At 30.4% G+C, this 19935-nt stretch overlaps 1 protein-coding gene across 3 annotated transcripts in view; it reads left to right on the top strand.

Annotated features, from left to right (window-relative positions):
• Nucleotides 1-19935, top strand: part of LOC111041008 (connectin-like) — a 268864-nt gene that overhangs the window by 111186 nt on the left and 137743 nt on the right. The gene's annotated exons all lie outside the window — the stretch shown is intronic.

Raw genomic sequence — 19935 nt, 5'->3', positions numbered from 1 at the left:
ATATATTTTTAGCAATAAATTTTAAAAGTTTTCATTCATATAATTTTTGTTATTGATTCACTCCTACCAAAAAAAAAAAAAATGTAATTAAATAATGCTAGATTTTATAATAGTACAAAATATTCTTCGTTTAAAGCGGTATCTATAATATCGTGCAAATTTGAATTTTAAATGTCTATAAAAAAAAAATAATGTTGGAGAGTATATGTTTTTTTAGATTTCTAAAACTGTAATATTAAATATAATAAATAATTATTTTTGCTAAGTGTTAACCTTAATAATTACCATTAGGTTGGATCGTCTTCGGTCGGAATCATATTTCATCGCATATAATGACTTATAATAATACACCATGTCCTTACTAGTAATGGTTTATATCATATATTTGATTGAATTTATTTTTGTTCTGCTATTTAGAATAAGTTACAATATTAGGTATTTGCTATCTATTTATCCTAATTCCTGATTTAATTAAATTTAATCGATATGAAAAAAACCGAGTCAACTTCAGCGGAGCAGTTGAGATTGAAAAATAAATAAATTCAAACGGCAATCTTATCATATTGTAATGCAAATGCAAAAGTCGAAAAAAGAATACAATTGTGAGATAAATGTGTCATCCGCTTTAGTTCGAAATTGAGTTCTCAGCCGGGTCATCACGACATAACCCGAACGGACGGCGAACAAAGGATTCGTTATCAGTGTCCTGTTTGCACCGTAATAACGTTGTTGTATCTATGGCATTTCAACGTGCTTATACGTCTGTTCTAGTTCGTTTCGAGCGGTAACATGATATTTCTATTTAGCAGGCTAACTGTATTATAATCTAAACATTTTTTATTTCTGCTGTTTTCATCATTTCCGTCGTATGTTTTGCACGAATTCAAATAAATAACAATAACAAAACATGAAATAAATAGACACAGATAGTGCGATAAATATAATATATTAGGTTTAGGTACCTATGTATTTTGTGTGTGCAGCTTAAGATTCATCAAGCGTTCTCAACAATAGTTTTCTAACCTGATAATGTGCTTATTGAAATTATGATTTTATTTATTTTCAATCATAACAATATTATCAGAGACTAAATTTTCAAATTTCTACTTAGATGTGTCTACTATTTTAGTAAAACTGTGGCCATTTCAACGTTATTTTTCGATTTTTGATCGAGAACCATCTTTTATTTTGTTAATCTGTTAAATACAATAAGGTACATTGGTAAATTTTTAAATGACAATCTTTATATATTATGTTGTTCTATACATAATAGTCCTATAATAACGATTAGGTATACAGCAAATTAAAAAAAAATATAGTATTAATTAGTCTATTGAATTGTGATTGAAGTGATTGAAATACTTGAATCTTTACCTTCATTACCTCTGTTAGCAAAGTTGATCTATTGTTGGTACTTTGAATTTTTAAGGGTCAAAAGTAAAAAATTAAAGTAGTATAGGTATATTCAGGTACTTTCAATAATCAGGAAAACTGTATTGTTTTTTCTATTGAAGCCAAAACATCGATGCTCTGTTATTATATGTTTGAAAATATATTCAAAAGGTTCCCCGTTATTTTTTTTATCCTGGAATTAAAAAAAAAATTGAGCAACAATTTGAAAGTTTGGAGTTTAAGTTTTGACCAAATGCGTCAAAACCACGAAAATATGCAAATAAATGTGTACCACTGTACCTACAGTTAAAAATAAATACAATTTTCATTTTTTTGTAGCTACAAGGCTTTAAAGTATGATTTTTAAAAAAAAGTACTCTTGAAGTTACAATTTGATGAAATTGGATACGTAGAATCCATATTAACAGTTTTAGTTTTTTTATTGAATATAGGAACTTAAAATATGTTATTTATTAGAAATTGAAACTTGAAACTTTTACCTATACTATCATATTTTACAATACCTATACAGTGACATTTTAAAAATATTTAGATTAATTTTAAGCTTTTGCTAGCTATATAGTACCACGAACCTATTTAAACACTGTTATTCTACGTAAAACAGTAGGTATTGATTAAAAAATGAATAACAAAATATAATATAATAAATGTTATGTGTTTAGTATAAACTAATTGTACTTACTGTATTACTAATAGTAAATAAATTACTAAAATGGATACATAAATATTTAATAAAATAAACCATGCATATATGCCGACAGCTAGACTGTCTCCACGCAAAATGATTTTTTTTATGCAAATGATTTAAGTATTTAACATATCAATTCAAATTTTAATTTTATTGAAATAAAACTACGATCTATACATTATCTGTAGAATAAGTAGGTTTGATAAGTGACATAGATAATAGTTAACTTGAATCATAAGATTAGCTAGGTTACCCAATGGTAACACTCTGTGAAGTCAAAATTAACACATCCATTACAATGACAAACTTAAGGATGGACGAAGAACACTCAACACCTACAACTGTATAATATTACCTACTCTCTCGTTTTTTTTGTATACTAAAATAATTTTAAAAATTATAAAATTAAATTTTAATACTCTAGTGCCCCCCCCCCCTTTGTTATATATTTTTAACTTATAACATGGGAAACTATCCATATTACTTCTTATACCTAGTTTTATAGATAAGAAAGTACTCGTTCGAATATCAACTGACACACATTACATTTTTCATAAAATCTACCACCTTAACAATTTACAGTTCTAAAAAAGATGATTCTTAATATTGAAAAATTGGTTTGTTTTGCCACATGACGGTCCATAAATATAAGGTATATCAAATACAGCTCTTATGGTCCTTATAATTATAGATGCTTTTTAATTAAAAATCAGGATTTGAATCGGTGTATATAATATAGGTAGTTAAAATGAAAATATTTTGAATGAGCAATGAGCATGCTTGGTGAATTTATTCTGTATAACAGTGTAGGTACCTACTCTTCTTGACAATTTACCTCGATTATTGTTAGTCTTTATTTGTATAAACTAAAATATAAATTTTAGCACTTTAACCACTTTTGCATTATTGCAACTGTAGAAATACTGGATGGGAAATGTACTTATTAAATTATTAATTTGATTTAAATTAATTATTAAATGCTCCAGCGAATAAAAATATATCAACGTGAAATGCATTTTAATAGTTTTCAAATAATCAGAGAAATAATTAGAATTTTTAATTTTTGTAAATGTAATTACTTTATATTTTAAACACAAATATAATACATTTCCCAATTACCTAAATGATACGGAACTTGAACATTTTAGAGCACTTTTACTGCCCTCGAAAAGTGTTTCCATAGTAAAAGAAATAACTCCGTCGCTTCGCTCAGAACCTAAAATCTAAAAGCTCTTTGTGTAGTTATTATATATACCTACTATAAACATAGCCTCGAAAAACAACTTGCGACTGTTTATTACTTTGATGTAACATTGTTTGTAAGCCGAGTAATTTTAACGCGAAATGTTAATTTAGGTACCTATAATTTCTAGTCTTAAAGTTTATCTTTATCATTACAAATTAACAACACTAGGCAAAAATAAACTGCGCTCCTATACAGGTCTTACATAATATAATGTGTTTGAAGTTTATTTTGAATTCGTCGCGAGATTACCTTTTTCCTGATATTTATTCAAATTTTAAAAAAAATCCGACATACTCTCGTCTTGATGTCCATATACTCGTATATCCATTAATCTATTCTCTGGGACGTTATCGCTGAGCACGCTTTTGTCCGAAACACGTCGTAATCACTGCTAGGTAAGTTTTTTAGGTAGGTAGGTACTCGTTTATACACAACTAGGGAAATGTTTTTTTTTATCGTATATCAGGCTTATCTTAGTAAACACACGAAGTTTTTTTTATTATTCAACGAATAACCAACTATTTTACATTAGTATACGATAAGGTTAATGTGTTATTAAAAATAATAATAATAACAGTGGCGAGGTGTGGCACGGTGGTTGGCCTCATTCTCAAAATGTGTTCTGAAGTCAAGCATCAGCCGGTGTCATTGCTTCTTGGATGGATGACCACACGGGTTTTAGTGACAAATACTCGCCACATATACACTTGTTCTAACTAACAGCACCCACCCCCATAGCTGAAAACCCTATACCTTCAAGGCTAATGATCATAGATTAAAATCTCAATTCTTAATACAAGAATTAAAAAAAATAATATTCAATAATAATAACAACTCACAGTCAAATTTAATAGAGCAGAGGTTTCCAAACTATTTATGATCTGTCGAGAACATATTATTTTTCATTTGCAGGAAATCAAATAGTATTTGAGGGTAATAAATAAGTTATATTAGTATTGATAATATTTATACTAAAAGTGTAATATATATATATTGTACAATATTAAAATATATAATACTATAAATATGATTGCCTATAAGAATAAAATAATAAATCTTTAATACTCTTTAGTGACAGTAAAAAATGTCTATAGAATCAAAAAAGATATATATATATATATTTTCCATTGGCAAGTAGATTTTAAATTGTAGCGATTGTCTTTTTGCTAAGACTGTATCCTAGTTGTCAAACGATCATTCATTAACCGCTGCAGTTAATCTAAAATATGTTCATCTTTTTGGAAATACAGCTCTTAGTTTAAATTGCATATATAACAGTGCAGTGTTATATTCAGAAATGTACTAAAATTTTAAGGTATTTCTCCGGATTGACTTTAAAACCATGTGCAATTGAATGTTCGGCCACACCTATGCTAATTAAAGTATAAATCCGACGATTGGTTTATTGAAAAAATGAAAAAAAAAAAAACAATAATACGCGTAACATATTTCGTATTCGTTTTATTCTCAAGTAACACATGCCAATTTATATTATATAGGCTTCATGCAGCCGTTGAAAATCAAATACGTCATCGACAGTAATATTTTTACTGGAGAAAATATTGTTCGACACTATGACGTATATCGATAAGCAATTATTTACTGTATGAAAAAATAATAAACATAATACATATCATTGATATTACACACGTTTCCGTAATATTTCTCACTTTATTATAACATAGTAATGTGTTATAAGGCATTCCTATATTTAAATACGGAACACGTTTTTGTTTGTGGTGCTCTAGAACACTGCAGCTCAATAATAGCAAAATTGGTTCATACGAAATTTGATTCTTATATACATCAAAGAATAGTAAATATAAAAATGAAACTATTTTATCTTGTATTTTTTTCTTTCTTATTTTTAGGACATTTTTTACGTTTTAGGACGATTTATATATATATTATATATACATTACAGTTTGAAGTAGAAATAAACTTTTGAAAAAATATTATATTATATTATCTGCCTTTGTTCCTAGTATTTTTTATTACGTCAAGCCGCCTGTACAGAGAATACTCAGGCTCTGTTTCTATTTTCGATAGCGTCAATTATTGTTATCTCGCGCGCATGGGAAGAACACGAAAACAAAACTTTTATTTTGCATTTTTGTTGTTTTCGTTTTGAAAGATTTTTGGCAATCTCGGTGGCCCGTCTTTTGTGTTTTATTTCAAAAATTTGTGGCATTCATGATGTATTATATAATATAGCATCTAATAACTTTTTTGAAATGTAATTTTTATTATTTCCGAACGTTAAAATTTAAAATCTACTCCCTGTATAGTGGAATTATTATACTATAATAATATTCAATTAATATACAAGTAAAATAATTTATTATTTTGAAATTAATATTTGCGAATATAAATGCGTAATATTATGATATAAATATATTATTAGGTAGAATGTAACACTGTACATATAGGTAGTGGTGCAACTAGAGGGGTGCAAAAAGGTCTTTATCACCCCCAAGTTAAAATTTAGCACCCCCTGTTTTTTATATCTAACTTTTATTATTTTATTGAAATACCATGAATGTTATGTTTTTAAATATTATGATAAATTTCCTGAAAAAATATTTTATTATTTGGTCGTAAGTCTTATAATATAATTCATTCTAATTCATTCCATACACGGATATTCCCATAATAATAAAGCAAATAATAAAACTGGTTAAGATCAAGTATGCTTCAGCAAAGGTTTACCAATTTATCTTTGCTGAATATTGAAAAAGATTTATTAAATCAGCTTAACACTGAAACTATTTTACATAAATATTGTATGAAACCTAGAAAAATTATGCTAATTTAAAATGTATTATTTATATAAGTTATTTACTAACAAAATTATGAAATTATAATGTATCCTTATGTTACTGAAATTTTAGCAAAAAAAGTATTATACATTTATTTTATTTATGTGAAGTGTGTTAATATATGTTTTAAAATGTTGAATTATCGAGCATTGCAGGCTCATGTGTAGGGGGTGTGGGGGACGAAGCCCCCCACGGCTCTTTATTCACATATTCACATATTTAGCACCCCCTGTTTTAGAGGTCTAGTTGCTCCTATGCTGATATAGGTACTACAATAGACATATAGTGACCGAATCTTTATAAACGATATAACAATAAATTTATCGATTAGCCGTGTGTCGATTACGCGATGATGTGCAATAGTATCGTGTGTGTCATTAAAAGAAATTATTCATCCTGCTTGTAACACTCGCTTTTATTACAAGTATACGCATACAATATATTCTAATATATGATTTATGTCTGCCGGATAGGAGACATACGGCACGTCGCGAAAATCTCAAGTCGCGTAGCTGTATTTTGGCGACGTTCGCCGTCGTTCCGCTTTTCATTTTGACACAAAACGCACCACTTAAATATAATTTTGTGCAGACGATTGTATGACACATAATGTCACCGCCACGCTGTGCGGCTCTCGGATGAAAAATAAAAACCGTACTTACCTGGCTGCCCCTAAAACATATACATATAAATAATTATATTTATATTTTATGTAAAAAACCACTCTTCGGCCTAATGGTCCTGCGTGAGTAATTTCGTTTTGTACTTATTTATGACGGCCGACGAGAATTTAAGTTCCCACACGATATTCAGTAGGTAAATATCACCCATAAGTTTCTAAATACACCAAACACATTTCACTCTTCGTCTGATAATCATTTTTGACGGGTTTTCAACTGTCTACTGATTTTCTTTCACTGGAATAATATTAACATTTTTTCGTTTCCAACCCTAAGTACTTTCTCGTGTAAGGTTATGTAAAAACCACACTTACTTTTATTCTCAATTAATATTTAATATTATTATATTAGCGTGGCACTTATTAATTATTATACTTATACGCACATAATATGCTTATACATTATATTCTTCACTGTATCGGTGTACTTCGTGTAAAATGTATGATTTTATTGTGGACTTGAATAATTTTTCGCTTTTCACTAAGTATGCAGTAAATACATTTCAATTTAATTTAATTTTAATTTTTAATTTCTATTCTAACGGTTTACACTCGGCTGTATTAATAATCATCGAGTAAGCTTGATGCGACAAAACGAGTTATTAAAAATATTTCGTATAATATAACTATATAAGTGATAAAAATAAACGCTATTATATAGAATTTAACGCGTTTACACTGGAAATTATGATATATATCGCCATATCGGTTGACTGTGTATTTTTGTTCGTATTTAGGAACTTACGTTGGCGTTCATTTTATTCGTGTGGGAACTTACACAGGTATGTAACCGCTTACCTGCTATAATTGTGTTTCGCGTGGGAATCTACCGAAATCCCATTGATACACAATAATATTTTCTAGTGAAAACTGATGAACTTATGGGCTTCTGAAAACACTCCGTATGCACACGGTTTGTATTACGAGATGCTATTGTCTGTACGCAGAATGCAGATTCCGCAAATCTCGTTATACTAGGTTTCTGCATCGTGTACAATATCACAGAACTCTGTGATAATATTACTACCTATGCATTATAAATGATATTAAACAAATAACTCTATTCCTGTCTGTATGTCTATCCCAATGATATCCGATGTCGTGGTTATAGGACGAACGATAATAACATTAAGATAAATCGGATATTGTAGATTTATCTGCTGATACAAAATGTTGATTATTTCGTTATGTTCCGAAAATCAGATAATGGAATATGTGCCTAAACTCCGAAACATAATAATATTCGAAATATTTAGATTGCCGAAAGAAAAACGTACTATTATGAGGAACTTTGTACCTATTTAATTTTACGATTTTTTTCTTAACGAGAGGGACAATTATTTATTTTTTCAACATTCATGAAAAGAGTAAAAAAATATTAGATAAATGATCAAACACTTACAAATAGCTTAAAATTAGTCAAAATATTCCGGCATTTGCACAGTGTATTCAAAATTATAATATTCTAGTGATGATGGTTGAACGTTTCAAGTTTCAACGATTTACATTTTTTTTGAATCGCAACAAAATAACAAATAATATTTGAGGAGAAATCGCTATTTTACGTTTCACCAAACGTCCAATCAATATCATCAAAATGATAACTTTAAATGTTCAAACTATATATTATTATACAGAGTGTAACAAAAACACTATCTTACGTCCATGTAGGTATCAATTAATCGATACAATATTTTACTGGCAAAATCGATGTTTTCGATTACAATTCGCCACTCTTGGCTGCTGTGGCCTATATTATACTTAATTTGATGCTGAGCCTGTCAATCTGGAGTCGTGTGTGTAAGTAGTATTTGTAATATTACATAATATACTAGCTGATCCCGTGCATTTCGTTGTCCGTTAAAAATGCCATCTCTATATAAAAGACTTGATGGTGATAATGCGATCATTGTATTTCCATGTAGGCAATCCACCTGTGGTGGATTTCAGGCGCCGCTAGGTGAATACTATATTACTATCTATATGATATGAATAGTATATGTTTTATTTTTTATTTTGAGGACACTCCGATGAGCGGTTATAAGTGCAACACAGCCTCCTTGGTAGGCAATATTTTTTGGCCCACGGGTTTCCAGTAACCTGCAATTACCCGTTTTACTTGATATTGTATATCTTTAACTTGTAGCATTCCGAGTTCCGCGACTTAAGTTTGTGCGTCTAATTGCTGGCATTTTTAAAAACATAAATATTCCATCAAAACTTAACCAAAACTCCTAATATTATCACAGATTATATTAAACATAATATAATATAATATAATCCTCGATATTATTGTAATGCTCTGATTTTTTAATGTCAATTGTCTTTTTTTATCCTTTAAAAGTTATATTGATACTAATATTCGGTAACCATAGTGTTGCTGTACGCTCGGTGCTTATTATTATTATTATAGAATAAATAAATATACATTATACGTATATATATTAATACCATCCCCTATTTCAATCCCTTATAGCTTTTTTTTAGTATTAAAAAATAATCTATGTCCTTTCTCAGTGTCTAAACTATGTACCAAATTTAATTTAAATCGGTTCAGTAGTTTTGGAGCCTATTCAATACAAACAAACAATCAAATCTCTCCTCTTTATAATATTATAGTATATTTCAATTTATCGAGTTTCGTTTTAAATTTCTAAAGCCTTAAACAGAGATCAAATTTCAATATACTCACCACGTTTAAGCATACGAGTATATGGCCATAAATTAGTTCTTATTGGAAAGTACCATATACTGCAATGAAAATCATTAGTGATTTCTACCGTTGACAAAATAATATACAAAGTGCTAAAAATAACATTATCTTATACCAGCGTGTAGGTATCAATCAATCGATACAACATTAAACCAATTTATACAATCGATTAAAATTCACCACTATAATTGGCGGCTTCGCTTGACGAGCTAAATAGGCACTTCAAACAATAATATATAATATAGTATATTGTGTGTTCATTTCATTATATATCGCATTTTGTTTTCGAATCATTAGGCGGATAATACGCAAGACAACACGCGCCGTAAAACCATAATACATATATAGCGAGTATATGATATTCGTCGAACTTTTGTGAACGCATCGGTACCGGCCAACCGTGAACAGTGAACGGATATCGAAACGCGTCTTGTTTAACGACGATTGTGAGATATAATATTGTGCGCGTGTGCTCAGTTTTTTTTTTATAGATGTATGAAAAAATGATACAATTAGCGCGCACGAGTGCAGATGTAATAATATAACCATCACAATAAAATAAAATATTGTATTCTTATCATATACCTTCGAATGCAATACATACATTGTTACCCGTACCATAGAATATACCAAACTTATATCCGTGTGTAATGCCGCAGCTATTACGGCTAGTTGTAGTGAAATCGAATTCTCAAGCGGAATATTTTACAACAACTTCCAATGTTCAAAAAACGACTTATATTTTAAAATACATAGGTACCTACCTATAATATTCGCAAATAAGTATTAAAAGTTTATTTGAACGGAGTTATGCACCACGAATTTGGCGGGCATTCCCCAGACACCGGAGCACGAAAGTAGCTGTTGTTGTACACGAGCTTATTTAAAAACTTAAAATGTTTACATAATAAATAGTGTGTATTATTACGCATGTGTTTATAGGTCATGAGAAAGTAGAAACTATCATTACAACACAATATCCAGTATATTTAGGACAAAAAGGTTCTACCTCAGTACTCGAATACCCCGAATACCCGGGATGTTTTGAGCATAGAAATACAAAAAAATCGTCGAGATGAGAAAGTATTCATATTCCAAATTGTAAAAAATTAATATTTTTCAAACAAAAATCACAACCTAGGCTGTAGCCGGGGGGTTTAGGGTTCAGGCTCCACCCTCAGATTAACAAATTACATTTCAAGTCACAAAACATATTTCTACTCTAACCCCTCACTCCGTTTAAAAAAAAGTATTTTTTGCTGGCTAAAGACCTATACAGAGCTTTGATCAGACAAGAGTCAGTTACAATCAAATTATTACAATAGTATATCACGTTAAATTTTTGATAATCTCGTACTCTATATTTATTAAAATAACTTCAACGCAATAACTATTATAATACGAGTGCATATTGCAATTAGATTTAGTGTAAAATGTACTTTTGTAATGTTCTAAAAATTATAATTGAACATTAGTCTTTACGATGCCTGTAGGTATATCATTACTGTTATTTGTAAGTAGTAACGACCACCTGCCTAAATTAAAAACAATGACGAGATATTTTATAAAAATAAATTAATAATTAGGCACTATGTTGCAAGTTTTCGATCATAATATGAGTATAATAATAAGATAAATGTCAATAACGAATAATCATAGATACTTGACATTTGAGAGCAAATGTTTTTTATTGGCATTTTTTATGCATGGTAAAATTTTCAAAATATTGACAAAAACCTTGAAAATTGTATGTAATGTTTCTTAAACATTAGTTTTTTATATACTAACTAGTAGGGTTCGAAAGTTGTAGGAGCTAAAAAAGGCAAAATATGCAAAAACATTATTCTAAATTCTAAAAATAAAATACATCAGATGTTGCTAATAAATTAATAATATTTACTAATATATAATAAGAACTATTTATAACTGAAAAAAAAATTATATCTGGTTGGCATTTTGACATCTCATAGAGCTGAAAATAAAATAAAACATTTTTTCAGTATTTTTAAATTAGGAAAAAAATATATGTTTTCTAATACCTATCAAGTTATTGCATTGAACCACCAATACTTTCTTAAGATTTTTCAATTTCAAATGAATGACGATTATAACTCTTTCAATGTTAACTGTCCGACGATAAGATAGTACAACAAATAAGTATTTCGGCATGCTAGCGTGATCGGCTAAATGCGTTTTATATCGCTCTTATTAACTTTGTAATTGACTATGGGGATGACAATAAACACCTTTGTTGATAATTTTGAGTTTTATATTTAATATAACTTTAAATATACAGGTTAGGAAAGAAAAAACCAATTTTTTCAGAACAACGTGAAATATGCATAATATGAGTATAAAATCAATGAAATATGCACTTTTTTTTAGCTAAATTGGCAAAATATGCAATATATGCAGTTTTAATTTTCAGTTTTTTTAACTCGCCATTGTATACTTCAGGTTTCTAGCTAGATCTGCTATAAATGGAGAGCACACGGAGCAATATGCAATTCCTACCAACTTCCGAACCCTTCTAATTATTAGGAAATAATGAAAAACATATAGTAATTAAACTTTTTTTATAATCTTTTAAAGTTAGTATTACAACAAAAGTTATCATTAAGAATCACGCTAATTTGCAAATTATTTCGTAGTTATTGGAAATTTGAAACTTTTATTTATATGATCATATTTTATACAGGTACATAATTACATTTTCAAAACAATTAGATTATTTGTATGATATTTATAGTGTATAAAATATAACAAATAATTATTGTAAAATAAATATCTGTTGTGTCTTGGTGCAGCTGTGGTTGGCCTCAGTCACAAAACGTGTTCTGAGGTCAAGCATCGGCCAGTGTCACTAGTTCCTGGATGGGTTAGGTTAGGCTATTTTTAGGCCAGTTTTTTACTGTGACAAATTCTCGTCATATGTACATGTGTTCTGACCAACAGTACTCTTCCTCACAGTAATAACTCTAAAAAATAACCTAGGCTAATGAACTCACATGTTAAAGCCTTAAAAAAAATTAATTAATTATTACTATTATAATTCATAGGCAATGCAATAAGAATCCATTCATGTGATATTATAGGTATAGGTAATGAATAATAATATAGGTTACAAGCTGAATCTCTGCTCAAAATTATTTTTCGTTGTATTATGCGATGATTTATTAATTTATTTATCATTGAATTCAAATTTAACACTTCTATCATTGTAGCTTAATCAAATGCAAGTTATACTATACTGCTACTGTTCGACAGAGAGATTACCAACTTTCCGTGTTTTTATCATTTCCGAATTATGCTCTTGCATTAATCTCGATTCGCAGAATATTAATATCGACACGAGACAAGTTTGATGGTCACACTTCAGACTTAAAACAAAATAAACTCCATTACAGATTTTCGGAGAAATATAACGAATAATATAAGAAATATAATTATAATACTAACGAAATTAGTGATGTTAGTCGTATCAAAACTATAATTTTCTTGTTGAAACTTTTATTCTACTTATTTACTCTTTATAACGTTTCTACAGAAAATAGCAACACTTTTTATATTATATTTTTCCCATAATAATGGTGTGCATTTATCATTTTTTTTTAAGATCATAATTTTTAAGTTCTTATAGTCATATACAACAAATAATGGCTCTAACAATAAAAATATAAACTATCAACAATAATAATTTTATTGATATAACCGATGAGAGGTTCTAGGGGGGTTAGTTCAGTATTGACTAGGTACTGACTAAGTTCCAAATCAAAATTTGCCCTGCTCTGCAATGTTTAAGCTCATTTTTGCATTTTATAATAATTATTTTAGTAAAATTGTTGCCTTCTGAATAATTTCCAACTTACATAATAACGTTTGGTATTTCAGTATTTTCATTATTCACAATGTCTTGTGACACGTTATTTATTAAGCATAATTCAACAAATATTATAGTTGCGTGAAAATATATAACATCAGTTTTATAGTTTTAATTTTACATATATTACCGATCCAAGTTTCTGATCCAGACATATTTCTTATCCGTAGACAATGAACTCTGTTTTTTGCTGAGTAAGTAATGTTTATAATATAAATTATTTAACACGCACGATTTAATTTCTAAGTATTGTAAAACTGTGTTCGATGCTCCCAAAAATATTGTATCATATATTAGACATTATTTATACTCTCTTGACTAAAAGAGATACATTTGATTTTGACACGGACAAGTAGATATGCATGTTGCATAATTATACCTGTACAATATAATGTCTATATTACGTAAAATGTGAGTATTATAATAATATCTTCTCTTGGTGTTCGATTTAAAAATCTTATTTCACAATGTTCGAAATTCTCTGCTGTATAATATTATGTATTTCGTACATTGGTTGATAACTAAAACCGTGTAGGGTATAACCTGTTAATTTTCTCTACCTATGATTTAATAGCGTACCCGTGTAGGATAATAATATAATATAACACCTATAGTATTACAGTTTTGCGAGTAGTATCATTGGTAAAATCATAAGGTATACAAGATATTATTTTATGCGTATTATAATATAATACGGTATTGAGCTTAACAATATTTCAAAACAACCTTTACACGACATAATATGTACACACTAGTATATTGATTCTATATAGGTACAAGATGTTCACCAAGTATGCTCATGTCAATGTTTCCATTTTGACAATGCATTTATTCAAATTTTGGTTTTTGAAATTTGAACTTATTTATGATACTTACTTATAATAACCATTTAGACAGTACCGTGCCACAAGCGTACCCAGGGATTCCTGTGGCGATAAACAGTTTTTTGTATAAAGAAGTAATAAGCCATTATTAGGAACCTTAAATGTTTAAGCTGATAATTTTGATGTTTATAAATTACGATTTTTAGAGACTCTGAGTTATATAAATATGAAATTTATGTGATGCATATTTTGGTCTAGTTTCTACTTATTATCTTCATGCGATTTTTACAAATTATAAAATGTTTATAGATTACTTTCAAATCATCATATCTCCATTATGTATTTTAAATCTAATCATGGACATTGGACATATTATTTCTCGCTACACAAGATTAAAGAGTACAAAAACTACCCCTTGAATTTTGATTTATATGCTTAAACATTTTCAAAGAAAAAATCAGCAGCTCGTGCATTTACGGTAAAAAAGGGTGGTACTTATTTGAAGAAATATGTTTGTATCACCCCATGGACAGTCCTTAAATTGTACCAAAAAAAGTTTAACTATATCAAAATATGGTTCCCAAGTATAACTTAATAAATGCATTATTAAAGTATAAGAGGGGCTGAGTTTACTTGGTGAATCTTTAAACGAAAAAAAACAGATCATTATGGCAGATGACGCATGTCTTATATTTTATAATTTTAAAAACAATGACATATTCAAATAATTTAAAAAACGATTCTGTATAGACGGACTTATAGGGTTATTAGAAAACGTTAGTATTGCTTCAGTATTATATTAATTTGGTATTTTTTTCGATTTACTCGAAAACTATGATGGCAAAAACTAAAAATCGACCCCTCTAATTTAACCATCAGCTGTATTCGATTTCGAATTTATAGAACAGTGTTGAATTCCGAATAAAACTTTTTGATTTTTTAGATTATTTCAACGTTCCTAAAAGTATTTCTAGATCAAACCCAAGGAAAATATCAAAAATCTCATCAATACAATAGTTTTAATAATAATAATCACCATAATTAAGCTAAAAGTTCTAAAAAAAAAAAAAGATACTTGTCTACCTAATTCCTACCCACACTCAAAACCCTCGAGTCCCCATAACAACTATATTACTTATATTATATTATTATATAGTCCTGTATATACTCGAGAAAAACGTTACAGATTTATTATGTTGCTACTATACAACAGCGTGTTGTTTAATGGCCGCGGAGCGTATTAATAAATATAGGTATCGGCGGGCAGTCGGTGGTTCGCAGGATGGTAATCAATCCTCCCGATATCGGTCAGCGGCGTTTTAGAGTTGTAAAGTTGCGGCACGCCATTCGTATGTATAAGTCTACCAATTATACCGATATCACTTACATTCTATATAGGCACACGTGTACAGTATAGCATTTTGTTATCACGCTATACTTAATACAATATTGTCATTATATATTACACGATAATAATATATTAATGTCGTAGTCGTACCGCCGCCGCCGTTGACCGTTAATGCGTTCTTAATATTATCGGGGCAGAATAAGGATCGTAATAAACATTGCCTCACTATTATATTATATAATATAATATATACCCTGTCGTGGCCACCCCAGCGCCGCCTGCGAGTGCTGCAGGTTGTATATTATACAACGAGATCATAACTTATTTCCGAGTATTTTACGACGTCGGGGTCGTTAAAATTTGCATAACCCGTCTAAATAATTCCCAAGTACGGGCGCGTGCAGTGCGTAGTGGACTGCAACGGCGGCGGGGTGCACACCTGCTGCAGCAGCCCCCCCCCCCTCCTCACCCCTAACCCCCTATTGGCGCCACGACTACCACCGCCCTCGTCTCACCCGCAGTATGTTGGGTAAGGTAAATCTTAGTGTGCGTGAGTGAATGTATACGAGTTTACCGATAAAAATAAATCGGACGGAGTTCGTTTTTAATACCTGCGAGTCTGGCGGAGAGGAGTCCGTTTCGTAGCTTTCCGGATTGTTCGAAATAATAATATATTGATACCACGTCGTGTACATAATATTAGACAAATAAAACTGTCACGAATTCACAGAGTTCACTGCGAACTCTTCGCACTAGAAACCTAAACATGTCTGTCTTAAGAGTTATTAAGGTTATAATGTCAAAGCGACGCCCGAAGATTCACCTCGCAGATATTACACGTGTAATCATCGCATATTGTGGAGTACGATTTTAAGCAAAAGTGGTTGGCCGTATAGTAGACTTTGCAATCCCGGAACGTATTTATAATGGATACTGATAATTGATAGACTGAACAAAGTCAAACCCGACACATTGAGATTGCTGTAGGTTTACAAAAATCGGCAGTTTGCATGTATGAAAGACAACTGCAGAAAACGTGTTTGGTAGAATACAAAAATAGGTAGGTACAACACCGAGTCCATTATACAGCATATTTAGATGTACCATTGTCGTTGAATTCAGAGCAGCTTCACTCATAAATTATTCTTGCACTGTTTTATCATTTTTTAGTTTTTTGTTTAACATATTATAATATTATCATTTTAAGTCATCTGACAATACCTATTGTCTTCTATACAGTTTACGACTTTAAGTAACAATTCTATCGTCACCATTACTCATTGAACAGCACAAAATAATACAACGAGGTAATGATACCAGCGACGCCGTATTTTTTTTCAACGTAAGACAATTAGTGTATGTATAGTATCAATTATTTAGCTGGCCTACTCAGTTCACTTGATTTTTTTCACTGTAACTTGTGTCATTTTTAACACTTTTTAAACGTTTACAATTTTATAAAACGATAAACTCTATTTAAAGCATTTGATCATTTTTTTTTGATACGTATTCGATACGTATAAATTCCGAAGATATTCGGTTGTAAAGTTCAGTAGTTTATAGTAAGCACTAAGCAATGCCATGTGTAACCGTCGCTCGTCCTAAACTATTCATCCGATATTCGTACATAAAAATGCGTAAAAAAATATTCTGTTCGGGGAAACGAGGTTTAAAAATGAATAAAAACCAACGAATCAAAATTGTGAGGTTGAAAATTTGATTTTTTTTTTTGACAATAATGTGTGATAAGTACCTACTATATTCTATATAATAGAGCATTCTATACTAGACGCATGACTCAGTCCTCTGGGACCCTTATACTGCATGCGACTGTTGTTCGATATTCTCGAGAGCGTACATAGACGATTCTTCTCCTTTATGTCCAGTGTACTCAATATCTCAACCACCCTTTACATCATGACGACTATGACCCTGTCTTACATGCATTACGCTTAGAGAAACCTTTGAAAACAGAAAATCACATTATGGTGCCAATTTAAACTTTCTCCAGAGAATTATAGTTTTTGGTACATTATAATACGATGCACCCACTCTACTATCCCGTGGGTATAGGTTTTCAAGTTCACTTCACCCACTTCGATGCTCCGTTTGTCGTGCCCCACCTCACTCGTGTGTCTCTTACTACAATATAATATGGTCGCAATCATCTCCTACCGACCGACTTACACGGCTGAAAAATGAGTTGGCTACTGGTGTGTATAAGATAGTTAAAGGCCACCACCGCTGAGGCGACACTGTTGTTCTGTGCGTTTTTTGTTAATAATACAACATACTTATTGTAATACGCCTTAACAATTGATCAACTGGGCTAAACTGGGCAACTGGGTTAGTTAATTAATTCATAATTAAATACACATGAAATATAGAATATACGCGATATAAGGGGCACCAAATATTACTAATTATTTAAAAATAGTATGAAAAAACAACGTAAACAACATATTACACGTTTGAAAAAGCCACCCCGTGTATAGTTCGACGTATAAATTATTGTATAAATGACCTCGCTTATACTCTAATGTTATTATAAATACGTACGTGAGGGATTTATATCATGGTAGCGATTTTATGTTTTTCAATAATACCACAAAAATCCTTAAAAAATCAGACCGACCGTAAACCCTCCTACGCGTATACACATTAATATAATAACAATAATAATAATATTACTAGGTAGGTAGTAGGTAATATGTGTAGCCTGTCGAACTTTTCCACGAACCTTGTGCTTTGCATACCTACCTACATTATACTGATTACCATTTTCATTCCGGGAAAACTGTGGCAGCAACGAACTTAGTATATTATAATATTATTATAAGTACAGCCCCTCCACCGCCGTGATGGTGTGTTTAAACAACCCCGCGGGTTTGTCTTGCATATGCGTATCTTTTGGCAGCTCAAATTTTCTTTTTGTTCTATTAGTAATTTCTAACAATCATTCGACGCAAACCGTATGGGTACTATTTTTTGTCATGTACTTACCTAATAATACTGTTATATACTAGAATGTTATAACTTATAACCTTAGGTGTAGTGGTCGAAGTAGTGGAATGACATCCCTCCACTTTTTATAATTTAAATTTTCCTTCCCTTGACTCATTTTGTATTACTGTTTAAGCGATATATGAAAATTTTACAAATTAATAAATTATGAAAGTAATGGCTAAAGAAGAACCACCCCAGAGTTCAACTTGAGTGCCATAAATATGAATAAGACGTTCCCTAGACGAAATGTTGAAGGTAATTTTCAAAATATTGGAACGAGTCTGAAATGGATCTGACAAAGTAGGGGGGCTGGTAAAAAACTAGTACAATTCTTATTTTGAGCTACTTCAACTACTGGGTAGGTTTAATATTATACGCTTTATACACTCGTACATCATATTATAGAGGATGCATTGTGCAAATTTATTAAATATTTATACAATTTTAAAACGATATTGAATCACCAAGGTGCAGTGGCGAGCTCGGCTTTTACTTAATGAGTTTTTGACTATTTTTAGACCACAAGTTACACAGTACTAAACATGCTTTCATTGCTTTATCATAAATGACAAAATTAAGCCAAAAGATGTGTGGTGACACCATCACCAAGCACGCACGTGCCACAATGTATTCCGCTGCCACTTCGCTGACAATTTTTTCGTTATTCACTTTCGGCATCACCAAAGACTATTCGTGTATTATTATCATGCCAACGAATTTCATTCGTACGCTGTGCATACCTACCTGAAAAATTATCAGAATCATTCGGTACGCACTGTGCATCGTGTAATATTTCTTAAATGTGAATCTGGAAAATCGGTTTGCGCTAGTGAGCCACGATCGTTATACATAATAATTTTCGGTTTACTCGATGACACCAGACTTACTTTCGACAAGACAAAACGCCATCCTTATGACGTCCATAATATAACGTATATTTTTATTGCCATATAAACAATAATAATTACTTAATCACCGGAGAAATATAAGTAGTTGCTCGAGGAGCAACACTCTTTTTTGACATATTATATACCTGTAAACTCTGAATTTCTATTTATGAGGACTCTGCTGCGCATGTGTTATCTCCGGCTTACAAACGCATCATAATATGGCAAATTGTAAGTTCTAAATAACCCATTGAACTATGTTAGTCTTAAAATCAGAGTGAATTATTGAGCCATCTTCAAATTTAGAGGTATCTACGAATATTGCCTAGTATTACATAGGTTATTCTTTATATTATAATTTCATGGTGAGTTATGTGCATATTAAAATTGTAAGTTGTTTGTACATTTTAAAATGCACATAACTTGCTTTAA

The sequence above is a fragment of the Myzus persicae genome, unplaced genomic scaffold (genome assembly GCF_001856785.1).
Source record: "Myzus persicae strain clone G006 unplaced genomic scaffold, MPER_G0061.0, whole genome shotgun sequence".
Classification (NCBI taxonomy): Eukaryota; Metazoa; Arthropoda; class Insecta; order Hemiptera; family Aphididae; genus Myzus; species Myzus persicae.
This window is presented reverse-complemented; position numbering and strand designations above follow the sequence as displayed.